The following is a 16,422-nucleotide window of genomic DNA, read 5'->3' on the forward strand; positions in this document are numbered from 1 at the left end:
TTTAGAATGTAGGAATCTCTATGTAGACAGAGAATATGGATCACAACTGCACAGTGGGATGTCACTCCTAGTAAGAAAGACAATTTCTATGGTTTATTTGCTTTGGGACAACACCAGGTGAGATTTCTGGTTTTAAAAAGTTTGTCCAGACATTGAACCCTGTCACATCCTCAGATGAAAATTATTGTTTTGTGTGTTTCTTCATGTGTTTGACTATTTTGATGCATATTCTGCTTCAGTTTGTATCTGTATATTCATGTGTATTTGGGCATGTCTATGTTTGTGTAAATAACTGTGTGCTCCAGTTATGTGCCCATCTTCATACAGATGCGAGACCCCTTCTGTTTCATGTATATGCATTTTCATATCTCAAATATATGTTTGGTGTCACATGCATGTTTGTGCTTGTGTGGTAATTTCTTCTTAGAGAACTCAAATAACAGAAACAATATAATTTTTTATCTCTTTGCTTTCACTGAGATTTTTCACATGCATACTGTCAGCAAAGTTGCCTTTAAGATGGAATAAATATACATTTTCTTACCTTAACCAAGAACATATACTCTATAGTATGCTCCCTGTCTTTCAGCTGGGTCCCTCTTTGAGAAAGATCCACTTCACTAATCCTGTTGGAGACAGAGTAAATATGAATCAAAGAGATAAACTGCAGAAAATGTATGACATATTCCACATTTGAAATTTTCCACAGGGACTTGAATTTAAAGTGAAAATAGGACTATTTAGTCCCTTTTTATAAATGGTCAACAGTTACATTTATCTGTAGATATCATAGAGTGGGCAAAAGGAAGTACACATGTGCATTTTGGCTTAACTGTACTCATTTAAAGTACGGCATCAAGCATGTACATCCAACCTTCCTTGAAAGTGGTAAAATGAAGTTGATTTTCATGTGAGAGACAGATTTATGACCTTATAAACTACATTTCTTATTTTCATTCTTTTTCAGATGAGTTTTTAGCAGTTTACTTAGGAGTTCTATCATGCATGTAATGTATTTGTATTAGACCAGAACTTGTTTCTTTCTTTCAACATTAACTTAAATTGTTTTTGAAAACAGTTTCATATCATTTCCTATAAAGTTAGCAATATTCTATTGGTCCTATTCTTGTTCTTATGAGGAACCTCTTCAAAGGATGTTTAAATACTCTTGTGCATTGTAAGGATAGAGTAAATTCAACATAATCAAGTCATGATTTTTTTTTCTATTTTTTCGGAGCTGGGGACTGAACCCAGGGCCTTGTGATTGCTAGGCAAGCGCTCTGCCACTGAGCTAAATCCCCAACCCCAAGACATTGATTTTTAATGTGTAATGTTAAGCCAATTGACCAACTAGTCCTAAATTTCCAACATCTCTAGCTAACCATACAGTAACATTTTTATGACACTTTTAGATATTTTATGAACTACATCTTGTTTTTTACAGTTTTAAAAATATGGGTATGGGTATGGGTATTTTTTCTGCATATATGGTATATATGCATGTAACATATGCATGTATGGTATAATGGATGAGAGAAGAGTTATATGAATCTCACAGTACTTGCAAGAGCCCCATGCCACTCAGTGGGTACTGGAAATGAATTTGGGTCCTCTTTACTGGTAACAATTGTTCTTGAGAGCTGATTCATGTCTGTAGTCCTGACTCATATCTTGGAAAAGTTAATGTTGACTAAAGGAAACTTTTTGTTTCTTACTACGTGTAAAAATAAATACAGAAACGGAAAGAAAAAGCACTCTGCTTGATCTATAAGAAGTTGAGATCTACTAATACTATACAATGAGACTCTGTTTCAATACCAACAACAACAACAACAACATCAAAGCAAAAAGGAAGAGTGGTATTTAATCATATTTCTGGAGAACATGACGTGAGCCTGTAAATAATAGACTCTGAGATGGCAACATCAAACTTACATGTAACAAAGGAGGCAAATTCAGCATGAAGAAATCAACAAAATTCCAATGCAGCATATGGACACCCATCACAAGATTCATTGTAATGCCAAGATTTACCTAATTTAAGAAATACTGCAACTAATTTTAAGCAACCTAAATTTTCACCCTATTTTTGGACTCCATAAATCCTGTTCACTTCAGGAAACACTCAGTTCACTATACGGAAAGTCAGCAACTCCTCATCACAAATACAATGGCCCTCTTCATATGCAGCTGTTTTTCTCTTTCCATTTAGTTTGTTATAGTTTGCAGCCTTAATGTAGTTGAGGTTATTTTGGTTATCTGGTATTTGAGGGGTTTTTTGCCCCATTTTGTATGTTCTTTTCTTGTAATTTGCTTCTATGTTGTTCTTATTTAACACTAACTATAAGCAAAGTGAGGAGGAAAAGGTTGAATTGTCTCATGGTTTACACTCAGGGGAAGACAAGGCAAGGATCTGTATAATGCAACTGAAACATAGTCACTCATGGAATTCATCATACTGGCTTGTTCTACATGATTTCTAGTGTGCCACTGCCTACAGCGAACACTGCTCCCAATAACCTGCACATTCCTACATCAATTACCAATTTAAAATATGTTTCACAGGTATGATGGCAGGCTAGTCTGATGGAGATAACTTTTCTATTAGATCCTTTGTGCCTTTATCCTGTACTTTGTGTTAAGGAGACAAGAACTAATTGGCATAACCACCTTGAAATCCCTGCGCTATTTGCAAACAGGACACTGTGAACTCTTCTTTCTGAATTCCAAGTTGATGGGAGACAATTCAATTTTTTCTTAATTCTCCATATATTAATGTCTGTAATATATTGTTGTCTGTCATCAGACAATGTACTACATGAAACTGATAACTTTCTTGGTGTATATAAAATAAGCATATTAATAACACATGCTAATATAATATATTTTTGAAGGAGTAATCAAAATGCCTGATAGCTGGATATGTCTATTTTTCTTTACATGCCAACCTCTGTGTGCAGTGCTGATTGTGGTTCAGGATTTAGAAAATTCAGGAAGAATGAAATGTTGCTATTTTGATTGCAGCCCCTGCCCAGAAAATGAAATTTCTAATGAGACGTGTGTATTTCCTGCAAGTATAAGTTCTTCAAATTGATAATCATCTTACACCCATCTGGGAATGCTAAAGTAGTCTAAAGTGAAACGTTAAAAAATATATATGTTTCTTAAGTTAATAATTATAGGACTATAATAATTTAAAATGTCCTTCTTAAAAAATAACTTGTAATATATCTTTGACTCATTGAAATTTTATAATAGATAAAATATTCTGAAACAGTTTTGATAAGATAATTTGTGTTAGTGTATTCTAGAAAAGACCAGTTCTAGTGATTTCTCCTCTATAAAAATATATGTAGATCATGAATCTTTTAATGATTTATTTATAGTCTTGATGTATGTACCCTTACATAAGTGTGTGCACATCAACCAAGTACAGAAGAACATGGAGGACAGAATTAGGCATGTGGCTAGAGGGAACCGAATCCAACTCCTCTGTAAGACTCAATAAGAGGGCAAATAATAATTTGTAATATTATCAAAAACTGTTAAGCAGGAGATAAGAGATTTTGTATAATAAAAAGACATTCTTTTTCCCCTAATACTCGGTGGTATTTAAAATACAGAAAATTGAGAATCACTGTTGGTACATGATGTGTAAATATTAGGAGCCCTCTCTTAAATACTACTATAAATAGTCCCTAGTTAATATTTTCCACAATAGCATACATTAAAATTGTTTTGTTCTGAAAGGAATTAGCCACAATTTTCAAATGGTATTGGCACTTACAAAGCCCATATTTGTCAAATGACTATCTAGTCAGGATGAATTGAATATAGTTGTCTGCCATGCATTTATTCCCTTTTTTGGTGTGTTATCCTACTTAATTAAATGGAAGTCCTTAAAGGCTTATATGGTCTGTAAGATGGCTTAGCAGTTAAATCCTTTCCCACTAAGTATAATGGTGTTAGTTTATCCCCAGAACACATATAATAGGAGGTAACCAACTCCTACTTGTTATTTTCTGGAATTTTATGATATGTACGAAATAAAATGTACACAGTAATTCAGCAAGGCTGTTTGAATACACCTGACATTGGTGCTGGGAACCAAAGTCAAGTACTCTCTAAGAGCAAAACATTCTCTTTACAACCAAGCTGAATTCCTACTTACAGAAACAAATTTAATGTTAACAACTGTCAGTAAAAGAATTGCTTCATATAAAGGACTTCAGACCTCAGAAGCACATCCCTTATTGCAATTATGCAATGATTCAGTGCAATGGCAATCAGATTTCCTACACACACAGTGGTGGGAATTACAAAGCTTTTCACCGTTAGTGATACGGTTACTGCTTTTTATGAAAAAGCCTTAGGAATGTGGTGTTGCTATGGTCAAAAGAGGTCAAATCTAGAAATTATTTTTGTTTATTTTTGCAGTTACAAACATTCATACTATATTCATATAAATTTCTCATTCTCAGCCTCATACCTCACCTATGTAAACCCAATTACTCTCATGTTCATGAGAACATTTTTTATTTTTACATGTAAACACACTAATAAATATACGGACCCATGATAAATGATCACAACAATATAGTAAAATATACAAAATATTTTAGTTTTTATTAATCATAACGAGAATCATTAAAACTGGAAACAATTATTTTACATAGCAATGACCTTTAATATATTCTCAGCAACCAGATTCACATGATGAAACACTTCTTCTATATACTTAAACGAAATATCCTGACAATAAAATTGCTGAAGCTACACTACTAATACCTTAATTTTTCCATTAGATGTGGAGATGTTTGTCCCATGCCCAGAGGACCAATATGCCAACAGGGGGCAGAATCACTGCATTCACAAAGTTCTTAGATTTCTCACTTATGAAGATACCCTGGGGATGGCACTTTTTTTTAATGGCCTTGGGCTTCTCGGCATTCACAGCTCTGGTTCTTAGCATCTTTGTGAAGCACCACAGTACTCCCATTGTTAAAGCCACTAACAGCACTCTTACCTACATCTTGTTCATCTCCCTCATTTTTTGTTTCCTTTGCCCCTTGCTCTTCATTGGCCATCCAAACTCAGCCACATGCTCCTTACAGCAAATCGCATTTGGAGTTGTATTCACAGTGGCTATTTCCACAGTGTTAGCCAAAACAATTACTGTCATTCTGGCATTCAAAGTAACAGCCCCTCAAAGAATGATGAAGTATTTCTTGTTTCACGAGTATCTAACTACATCATTCCCATCTGCACTCTCATCGAAGTTATTGCCTGCATTCTGGTTAGGAGCCTCTCCTCCTTTTGTGGACATTGATGCTCAATCAGAGCATGGTCACATCATCATTGTTTGCAACAAGGGTTCAGTCACTGCTTTTTACTGTGTTCTGGGATACCTGGCCAGCCTTACCTTTGTGAGCTTCACTCTGGCTTTCCTTTCCAGAAACCTGCCTGGTGCCTTCAATGAAGCCAAGTCCATAACATTCAGCATGCTGGTGGTCTGCAGTGTCTGGGTCACTTTCCTCCCTGTTTACCATAGCACAAAAGGCAAGATCATGGTGGCTGTTGAGATCTTTTCCATTTTGGCTTCCAGTTCAGGGATGCTGGTTTGCATCTTTGTTCCCAAAAGTTACATAATACTGTTTAGACCAGAAAAAAATTCTCTTCAAATGATCAGGGAGAAATCATCTTCCCATACTCACATTTCAAAAATTCTAACTGGCACATGTATAGTTTGTTCATAATCACCAAATATCAAATTACATTTCCATGCATATTTATTTTTGGAATGACTTTCACTGTTTCCTTTTATTATTGTGCTGAGCAATATCATGTCTACTGAGATCTGCATTGCCTCCTATAATCATCCACAATGTTCTACATTTGTCCTCTTTGCCAAAAAGAGCTAATAGAATCCCGATCCATTCCAGGAGTTAGAAGATTTCTTCTATGAATATAGAGGTGAGAGGACTAATTTTAAAAACAGTTTGATAAAATATTTTAGAAGATGGATTGATGTCTCATCAATTAAAACCATGCCTTGTTCTTGTAGAGGAACTGATTCAATACTCAACTCCACAAACTGCTATTATCAACCACCTGAAACAAGAGCTACAAAGAATCAGATGGTCTCTCCTGGGCTGCAAATTTACCTGAATTCATTTATGCACATAATAACACAACACACACAAAATAAAATTACCTAAATTTTTAAAATGTAGAAGAATATTGCAAACACTTTACACTGGCATTCTACTTTTCAATCTTCTACTATGGTGTTGGAATTACAGAAACCTACAGAGATAGCATGGAATATGTGTAAAGATGACTGGGTTTATCTTTAGGCATTTTACATAAGAACACTCAACTTTAAGTATATCATAAAAGACACACTTGTGAAATCAACAGGGAAAGCAGAGCTTGTTGAAATAACCTCTTCTATGACTGTGCAAAAATCTGCCTCGACACCACAGATAATCTGAGGTGGCCAGCTAGTGGGAGTCAGTGCTGAGAGCAGCTGATGGAGATTGGTCCAGAAATCAACTGGAGTTGATTGTTTTGGCAGTCAGCAGTTAGTGAAGAAAAAGGGCAGAAAGCAACCATTCACTCACTCACTCACTCACTCACTCACTCACTCACTCACTCACACACACACACACACTCAATCACTTACTCACTCACTAACTTAAACACACACACACACACAAAGACACACACAAAGACACACACACACACACACACACAGAGAGAGAGAGAGAGAGAGAGAGAGAGAGAGAGAGAGAGAGAGAGAGAGAAGAGGGACAGGATAAGGGAGAGAGGAGATAAAGAGGGAGTTGGGGAGGGGGAGAGAGGTTAAATAAAGACAAGCTCCAGAAACAGACATACTCACAGACAGACAGACAGACATATACATATTCACATGTTAGAAAACTCCAGCAATGCTCTGAAAAGCAGGCTCCAAGCACTTCACATATATACATATAAACACTTGTTGGTGGGTGGATGAAACAAAATTCCAACAAGCAGGCTTCAAGCATTTCACACATAATATATATTTTTCACGCAAAAATATATATGTCTACACATACACACACATACACACACACACACAATTGCTGGAAGATGCAAGCTTCAACACACACTCAAATAAGCTTTACATATATACATACATATAGATACAATGGCTAAAACAAAGTTCCAACGTACACGCACAAAAACTCACATATGTACATACATACACATAGTTGGTAGGTGTAAAGAGCTATGCTTTGACCACTTTATTCTTTCTCCCATGTTTTATATATCTCTGAAAATTCTTTCAGGCAGTATAAGATTATGTTTTAGTTTTGTCCGACTGAATGAACATGAAAAAAACTATTTTCTCAGTATCTTTACAGAAATAATAGAACATAGTACAGGTAAACAAACAAGCATTTTGTTATAGATTAGCAAATTATAAGCAATCAAGGTTTTTTGCCTCAGCCAATTCTCTTACTAGCCAACAGCAATCTGCAATTACAAAGAAAGGAGTGATTATTTTATTATTTATCTTTAAAAGTAACCTTATAAGAATCTTAAAAGAATCACAGATCTTAACTTTTATTTAAACGTCAGATATATTTACTTTAAATCCTCTGAATGCAAATGTACTAATAAGCAATTCTTATTAAATCATATCACAAAGCTGAAGGCACTATTCCTTAATATCTCTCAACATCAATGGATTCAATTTCCCAATAAAAAGACACAGATTAACAGCCGGGATACATAAAGAGGACCCAGCATTTTGCTCCCTACAGGAAGCATACCTTGGTGACAAAGACAGACACTACCTCAGAGTAAAAGGCTGGAAAACAACTTTCCATCAAATGGTCTGAAGAAGCAAGCCTGAGTAGCCATTCCAATATCAAATAAAATTGACTTTCAACCTAAGTCATCAAAAAAGATAAGGAAGGACACTTCATATACATCAAAGGAAAAATTCACCAAGATGAACTCTCAATCCTAAATATCTATGCTCCAAATACAAGGGCAATTACATTCATAAAAAAAACCTTACTAAAGCTCAAAGTACACATTGCACCTCACACACTAATAGTAGGAGATTGCAACACCCCACTCTCATCAATGGAAAGATCATGGAAACAGAAATTAAACAGAGACATAGAAGGACTAACAGAAAGTATGATCCAAATAGACTTAACTGAGTTTTTAGATAATTCCATCCTATAACAAAAGAATATACCTTCTTCTCACCAACTCATGGTACCTTCTCCAAAACTGACCATATAATTGGTCAAAAAACAGGCCTCAACAGATATAGAAAGGTAGAAATAATTCCATGCATCCTATCAGACCACCATGGACTAAGGTTGGTCTTCAATAACAACAATAAGAAAAGAACGGCCACGTATTCATGGAAGTTGAACGATGCTCTACTCAATGATAACCTGGTGAAGGAAGAAATAAAGAAAGAAATTAAAGACTTCTTAGAATTTAATGAAAATGAAGGTACAACATACCCAAACTTATGGGACACAATGAAAGTTGTGCTAAGAGGAAAACTCATAGCTCTGAGTGTCTGCAGAAAGAAACAGGAGAGAGCATGCAGAAGTCATCAGGACCAAACAGATTCGGAAAAAGGAAGTCCAAATTTAGCATCATAGGCTGGAAAGGTAACACGGTGGTTAAGAGAAATTGTTCCTCTTCCAGAGGACACAGGTTGGCTTCCTAGAACCCATTATGGCTGACAATCATCAGTAGCTCCAGATCTAGGGCTTCAAATGACTTTTCATGACCTCTCTGGTTAACACTCACTCATGTGTCTCCTGCTTATCAGGCCTTACATACGTATTAGTTTACCTGATACAGCAGGTGAGATATTAAACCAAGGTTAGAGGGGCTGTGGTAATTTTTCAGTGAGTAATCAGACTTTTCATACCCTAATGAGAAAGTGAATATAATGGCAATTGTCAGGACCTTTACGGTTTTGTAGTTGTATTTCCCTTGTCCCTCAGCAGAAATCCCTCGGTCTTCCTTGGATGCAAGGAAAAGAACAGCCTTGGTAGTCTAAATATTAGTAGGCTGGTTTGTGATTTGATGACAATGCACCCCATAGGGTCATGAATTTGACATCTAAGTATCCAAGAGGTCAAAATATTTAGGGCAAATTTGTTGGTAAAGAATCACTGGAGAAGTGCTTCAGCTGAGCAGATTCTGGAAGGCAAAGGACAGTGTCATTAGGAAGAAATGTCAACAAATAGATTGGGAAAAGATCTTTACCAATCCTACATCTGATAGAGGGCTAATATCCAAAATATACAAAGAACCCAAGAAGTTAGACTCCAGAAAGCCAAATAACCATATAAAAACTAGGGTACAGAACTAATCAAAGAATTCTCAACTGAGGAATATCAAATGGCTGAGAAGTACCTAAAGAAATGTTTGATATTCTTAGTCATCAGGGAAATACAAATCAAAACAACCCTGAGTTTCTACCTCATGCCAGTCAGAACGGCTAAGATCAAAAACTCAGGTGACAACAGAGGCTGGAGAGGATGTGGAGAAAGAACATTCCTCCATTGTTGGTGAGATTGCAACCTGGTACAACCACTCTGGCCATCAGTTTTGAGGTTTTTCAGAAAATTGAACATTTTACTACCTGAGGACTCAGCTATGTCACTCCTGGGCAAATGGTGTTCCAACATAAAACAAAGACACGTGCGCTCCCATGTTCATAGCAGCCGTATTTATAATAACCAGAAGCTAGAAAGAACCCAGATGCCCTTCAAGAGAGGAATGGAATCAGAAAATGTGGTACGTCTACACAATGGAGTACTACTCAGCTATCAAAAGCAATGACTTCGTGACATTCATAGGCAAATGGATGGAACTAGTAAATATGCTGAGTGAGGTAACCTAATCACACACACACACAAAAACAAAAACAAAAAAAAAAACAAAAAACAAAACCATGGTATGCACTCACTGATAACTGTTTATTAGCCCAAAAGCTCAAATTACCCAAGACACAATCAACAGACCACAGGAAGCTCAAGAAGAAGGATTACCAAAGTGCAGATGCTTCAGTACTTCTGAAAAGGGGGAATGAAATATTTATAGGTGGAGGTGTAGAGACATGTTTGGAGCAGAAACTGAAGGAATGGCCATTCAGAGCCTGCCTTTCCTGGGATCCAGCATATATGTATATATATATATCTCCCCACCAAAAGTCGACAAAATTGATGAAGCCAAGAAGTGCATGCTGACAGGAGGACAGGAGCCTGATATAGCTGTTTCCTGAGAGCTCTGCCGGAGAATGATAAATACAGGTGAATGCTAGCAGCAAAACATTGAACTGAGAACGGGATCCCCATTCTAGAGCTTCCAGGGACTAAACCACTATCCAAAGACTACACATGGACAGACCCATGGCTCCAGCTGCTTACGTAGCAGAGAATGGCCTTGTTGGGCACCAATGGGAGGAAAAGCTCTTGGTCCTGCCAAGGCTGGACCCCCACATATAGGGGAATGTCAGGGCAGGGAGGTGGCAAGGGAGGGTTGTTAGGGAGGGGGAAGTGATCATTCAAGATAAAAAAAATCAATAAATATAATCCACCATACAACAAACTGAAAAAAAAAGACATGCTGAATGGGCTTTCGACTATATTGAACATCCCTTCACCATAAATGTCCTGTACAGATAAAAGATACAAGAGCAATACCTAAACATAATGCAGGAAGCTTACAGCAAGCCTAGAACCAAGCTTGAATTAAATGGAGAGAAACTCAAAGCAATTCCACTCAAATCAGGATCAAGCTAAGGATGGACACTTTTCATATCTATTTAATAAAATTATTGAAGTCTTACCTAAAGAAATAAGATGACAGAAGGAGATCAAAAAGACACATATTGGATTGGAAAGGAAGAAGTCAAAATAACCTTATTTGTAAATGATATGATAGTATACATAAGTGACCCAAACATTTCCACCAGGGAACTTCTTTAACTCATAAACACTTTCCACAAAGTCGCTGAATACAAAATTAACACACAAAAATCTGTAGCCTTTCTATACACAAATGACAAATGGACTAAAAAAAAAAAGCAGCAAATGAACACATTTCATAATAACCTAAAAAAAAAAAGTGTGTTGGTGTTAACTGTGTGCTTTTGAGGTTTCCTCTTTTGCTTACATCGTAATGCTCAATAGTGGTCCCTAGGCCTGGTTGCCCCCTAGGGATCAGAGTCTGCAGGTACCCAGGTGATACTCTTTAACCTTGCCCCCCAAGTTATCCTTAATTGGTGAATAAACATGCCTATGGCCAATAGCTGGGTAGAAGAGAGATAAGATTGGGGGAGGGGATCAGAGAACTGCCGGGAGAAGGAAGGTGGAGGCTGAGGAAGCCACCATGGGCTAAGAGTTTCAGAATAATGTCCTTGTTGGTTGGCTAATTGGAGTTAAAAGCAACCCAGACAAAACATGCAAAATGAAACAGAAATAACAGCTGCAAAATAGACAAAATAATAGCATAGAAGATAGATATTTTCGCAGCTTTAGGCTCGATAGAGGCTTATTATAAAAACTATATGTCTTTTATCCAGGAAGTGAATAATCAAAGGCTGGGTAGAAACCCAGGTTGGGATTAAATATTTTGCACAACACTATGCATGCAACTGAAAGACTTGCATGATAAACTCCCCAGTCTTTGAAGAAAGAAGTTGAAGAAGATATTTGAACTTGAAGAGATTTCCCATGCTCATGGGTCAGGAGGCTTAACATAGTGAAAATCGCCATCCTACCAAAAGAAATCTAAACATTCAATGTATTCCTTATGCAAACTCCAGCCTGTGTGTTACAGACCAGAGTGATAAAGTGATGTGCCAGGCACAAATGCTCTTTCTCTTTAAAATTCATGCATTTCTATGCCCGTTTTCCTTACCATTCTGATCCTGACCATGAATCCCCTGTGCCTGGATTTTACATGTTGTAAATTCACAACAACATTTAATTTTTTCCTGGCTATCAAAATTCTGTTGTGCTATCACTATGTTTTCTCTTACATGAACTGGGGCTTATCCTGATGTTTTTATTCATATTATGGTTCTTAGACTATTTACAGGGAAATATTCTTGAAAAGTATTTGCATTATCTACCCTCTTTGCTATTGTGGCCAGGACAACGCTGCTGGAGCCTGACTTTATCCCTCTTTCCCCACTGCCCTCTTCTACTGCACTTTCCTTTGTCCCTGGGGCTCCACAGCTCCCCTGTCATCATTCTCTGTCCCTTGTGTTTTTATCCACATTTTCATGTGATTAGTCCTTCTTGAACTTCCTGTATCTTATGAGACAGGCTTTGGGGCTTTTTGATTTACTTTTAGTATTTTGTGCTGGGAATGGAACAAAAGAAAACGGAATTTAGGGTGTTGATTATATTTTGCTGTGCATTTTCCAAACCAACAATTGTGACTGCCTATCTATTATCCGGGAGATTTAGAACTCACTATCCGATACAAGGGTGCAGCACCCTACAAGGACAGCCTGAGAGCTGGAGCAGTGTGGCTGGAAGCCTGAGACTGAGTGGAAGGGACCAGAATCCCCGGGGCGGGGTGGGGGGGCGGGGCGGTACCGGGCGAGGACACTGGAAGGGCCCCCGAAAGAGACAACGGAATGAAAAAAGCTGGGTGGGCTCTACAAAAACAATTAAGAACCCGAAGGCGCTACGTCACCGGAAACAGGGTGTGGTGGGCGGGCCTTCGAGAGCTGCTCCAAAGATCAAGCCTGGAGTGACGGGAAAAACCCTCAATTCACCTTCCTAAGTGAGTGAGGTACGTGGTCCCAAACGGTGGGCTAGTTTCATAGAGAGAACCCGTGTCCTAGGTCTCTCTGGACCCCGAGAAACTCCTCAGCCCCAGTTTCCTGTCTGTAGCCCTGAGAGAGACAGTAGTCAGCTGCGCAGCGGCGGTAACCGCAGCACGGAGACTCTGGAACCTCCCAGGTCAGAGGAGCTGTGGGCTGGAAAATGGGCGGGAGCCGAGCAGGGGTGTGTTTTCTGCAGCTGCTCTTAAGCAGCCGCTCTCAAGGATTCTATTGTGGGTATCTTACCATTGTCAGGCAGTTTGAGATCCTATGAACTGCTGTTTATAGTGTTCTTTTCATTTATCCTACATTTACTGGAATATTTAGTCATAAAGTAACTGGTAAAAAATGTCGTAGAGTAGTTGCATTATCTGCTCTTTGCCATTGTGTTAGTAATAAAGCTCCTGTAACGTTAATTCATTCATGCTTTCTAACTCCCTTCTTTTATTAACTGCTTATTCAAGAGAATGCCTTTGGCTCCGGGTAAGAGATATCCACATAGATACCTTTGTATGCAGTAATTCTATGAGGAAATAGTGCAGTTTTTATTGAACCAGAAAATGTACTTCACTGAGTGCAACAGTTATTGCTGTAAACATTAATATTTATAGACAGACTTTTTAGTGACCATGATTTTTTTAAAATCTGAGTTGTAAGCAGTGTAGGATGTAAGTAAAGCATTCAGAAATGCATCTTCATAGGCTGAGTTCTTATGTTACTCCTTAGGTCCAGTCAAACCAGTATTGCTGTGTAAGTGTTACCAGATCACACTATTTAAGTAGAAAACCCGCTATAGATTAAAATAGAGTGTTAGAAAGCATCTTTTGAATAATTACGATCTTTCACCTTTATAATAAAATTGTCAGTTTGGTTGAAGAAAAGCACTCTGCCCTTACACAGGTAGCCAAGCAGTATTTCAGGGTTTGTTAACATTCATTGCTATGACTGGGGACTTCTTGTAGAAGGACTGGGAATGCCTAGGCCCTGCTGACAGGACTTTTTGCACAGATCTCCTTTTGGACAAGTCTAGCAGTTTGATTTCTATGGGTGACAATAGTTATCTTGCAGTCTCCCCAGCTCCTCCTCAGGATTCTAGGGAAAATGCCTCTGCATGTGTCTCAGCTGTGTATGAATGAGACTCACATCTCACAGAGGACTGTCAAATCCTTACAGGAAAAGAGACATTTTTATTTGTGATATTTTCTCTCTCCTTCATGTTTATCCTTTTGGAGGCATTATTTAGTTTTGTTCCGTGAAAAGTTCTGGGTGCTTTCTGAATACTCTTTCCTTTATGCAGAGGTCACATTCATCAGCTAATTCTGTTCACCTATGAATCTGAACTAAGAGCCGTGGATGGTGAGGATAGAAAACTGTAGCAAAGGATCCAGGTATGTTAGAGGGATTGAAGAAGGGAAGGGGAGGGGCTCAAATGACTGTGGAAAGGGGACATGAAATTGATTTGGCCAGATTCTATTTCATTCCAAATGTTTCTATCTAGATAATTTTACGGAGAATAATGTCAGAATATTCCCATGTAAGGTATTAGAAGACTCTCTTTGTGAGAATTAATAAACACAGGCAAAAGTAATTTAATTTCGTTTTGTATGTGAGGGATGCTGTCTAACTCCAACTCATATCACTGATCATATCTTCTTACCAATATTAAATATTGTCATTATTATACTTTTAATATACCTTTTAGTCAGAACAATGGGTGTCTCTTAATTTTTCCTGATCTTAAAGTTTTAGAGCATTTTTGTATTTCCTATATGGTCTCTATCTTTTATGCTTAATTTCTTCATTTCCTAATATAATGCTCACAGAATATTGATAGTAGTTGTTTGCTTAATATTTCTGCATAGTATTAAACTCTGTCTATATTACCCTCTCATTGATATCTGCTGTCATCTATCTTCCTATCAACTCTCAATATTTTGCACTGTTATAATTTTAATATATTTTGAAGTTCCCCTTCAGTTTGATGCTTCTCTCATAGTCTTTGAAATTCCTTTTGGTTTCTCTGTATTTCAAAATGTCAGTGAGATTTTGGTATTTTGAATCTTAAAGACATCCTTATATATTTCCTCACATGATTGAGTGAGAACATGCTAAGCAGTGACTCAGTATTATATCTTTTATGTGGTCTTCTGTCTTCTATTGATGTCAACATTCCAGATTCTTAGAGAAGATATTTTTTAAACTATAATCTTTAACAGGCTTGAAGACTTTATATTGCTACTATTGATTTTTTTAGACACATTGTCTATGTAGTCTTGGCAGTTCTGAAACATTTTGTAGATAAGGCTTCTCTTGAACATAAAGATCTGCTGCCCAGTCTGTTGAGTGCTGCTGGGATAGAAGGCTTGCATCACAAACCCAGGGCTTGTTCTTTTGTGGGCACATAAGAGAGTGGTGCATGACATTTGAGAAGATTGTGTTTCTTCTGCTGTTGTATGGATGCATTAATGTAATCATGTCTTTTTTCCAGTTTGTTTTGTATGGTGGATTATATTTATTGATTTTTATTCATTGAAATATTCTTTCATCTCTGTTACAAAGCCTTATTGATCATGGTTGATGATCTTCCTGATGTGTTCTTGGATTATCTTGAGTATTTTTGCATGTATGTTTATAGAGGAAACTGGTCTGTAATTCTCCTTTTTAATTGCATCTTCATGTGGTTTGGGTATTAGAATAAGTGTGGCCTGATAAAATATTCCACTGCTTCTTGTGGAATAATTTGAGGAGTATTAGTTTTAACTCTTCTTTATTCTTTGAAAGTAGTATAATTCTGGGCTAAAACCATCTGGCTCTAGACTTTTTTGTTGTTGTTGGTTGGAAGACTTTTAATGACTCCCTCTATTTCACTAGGAGTTAGATAGGCCTATTTGCTTATATGATGTTGATGTCACTTGGAATGTGGTACCTATTGATAAAATTATCCACTTGTTTTAGATGTTTTTTTCATTTTGGTTGAGTAGAAGTTTTTAATTATTTTATAATTCTCAGGATTTCCTCAGTATCTATTTTTCTTTCTGATTTTGCTTAATTTAGATGTTTTCTCTCAACCTTTGAGTTAGTTTGGATAAGGGTTTTTTTTTTATCAATCTTGTCGATTTTGTCAAATAAGCAACACGTTGTTTCATTCTCTCTGTTTCTATTTCACTGATTTCAGCCCTGACTTTTATTATTTTTGGCTATCTATACTCTACTTGGACTTGATTACTTTTTTGTGTGTGGGAGTTTTCAGTTGTCCTGCTCAGTTTCTAGGATGACAGCTCTGCAGGTTTGTGCTTTTGTCTGAACCCATCTTTAATGCATGAAAGTTGTTCACTTCCTATTTGTCTATGAGTATGGCATAACTGAATTCTTTAAGACAGCCCCAAGTATACTGCTTATTTCTCCATCTTCGATGGCCACAAGCTTCTTCATAAACCACTATGATTTCAGAAGGGATTTTCTGTTCTACGTATTAGAGCTCCTTTAGCATTCTTCCCAGAAGACAAAATTGTTCTTGATGTGCTATGGAAAGACATGTGCTGAGGCAAGAC

The 16,422-nt window shown here is 37.2% G+C and overlaps 1 pseudogene; it reads left to right on the plus strand.

Moving 5' to 3' along the window:
• The first annotated feature begins 245 nt into the window (after nucleotides 1–245).
• LOC116893502 lies at nucleotides 246–5,756 on the plus strand (annotated as a pseudogene).
• Nucleotides 5,757–16,422: the final 10,666 nt, after the last annotated feature.

Source organism: Rattus rattus, chromosome 2 (genome assembly GCF_011064425.1).
Source record: "Rattus rattus isolate New Zealand chromosome 2, Rrattus_CSIRO_v1, whole genome shotgun sequence".
Classification (NCBI taxonomy): Eukaryota; Metazoa; Chordata; class Mammalia; order Rodentia; family Muridae; genus Rattus; species Rattus rattus.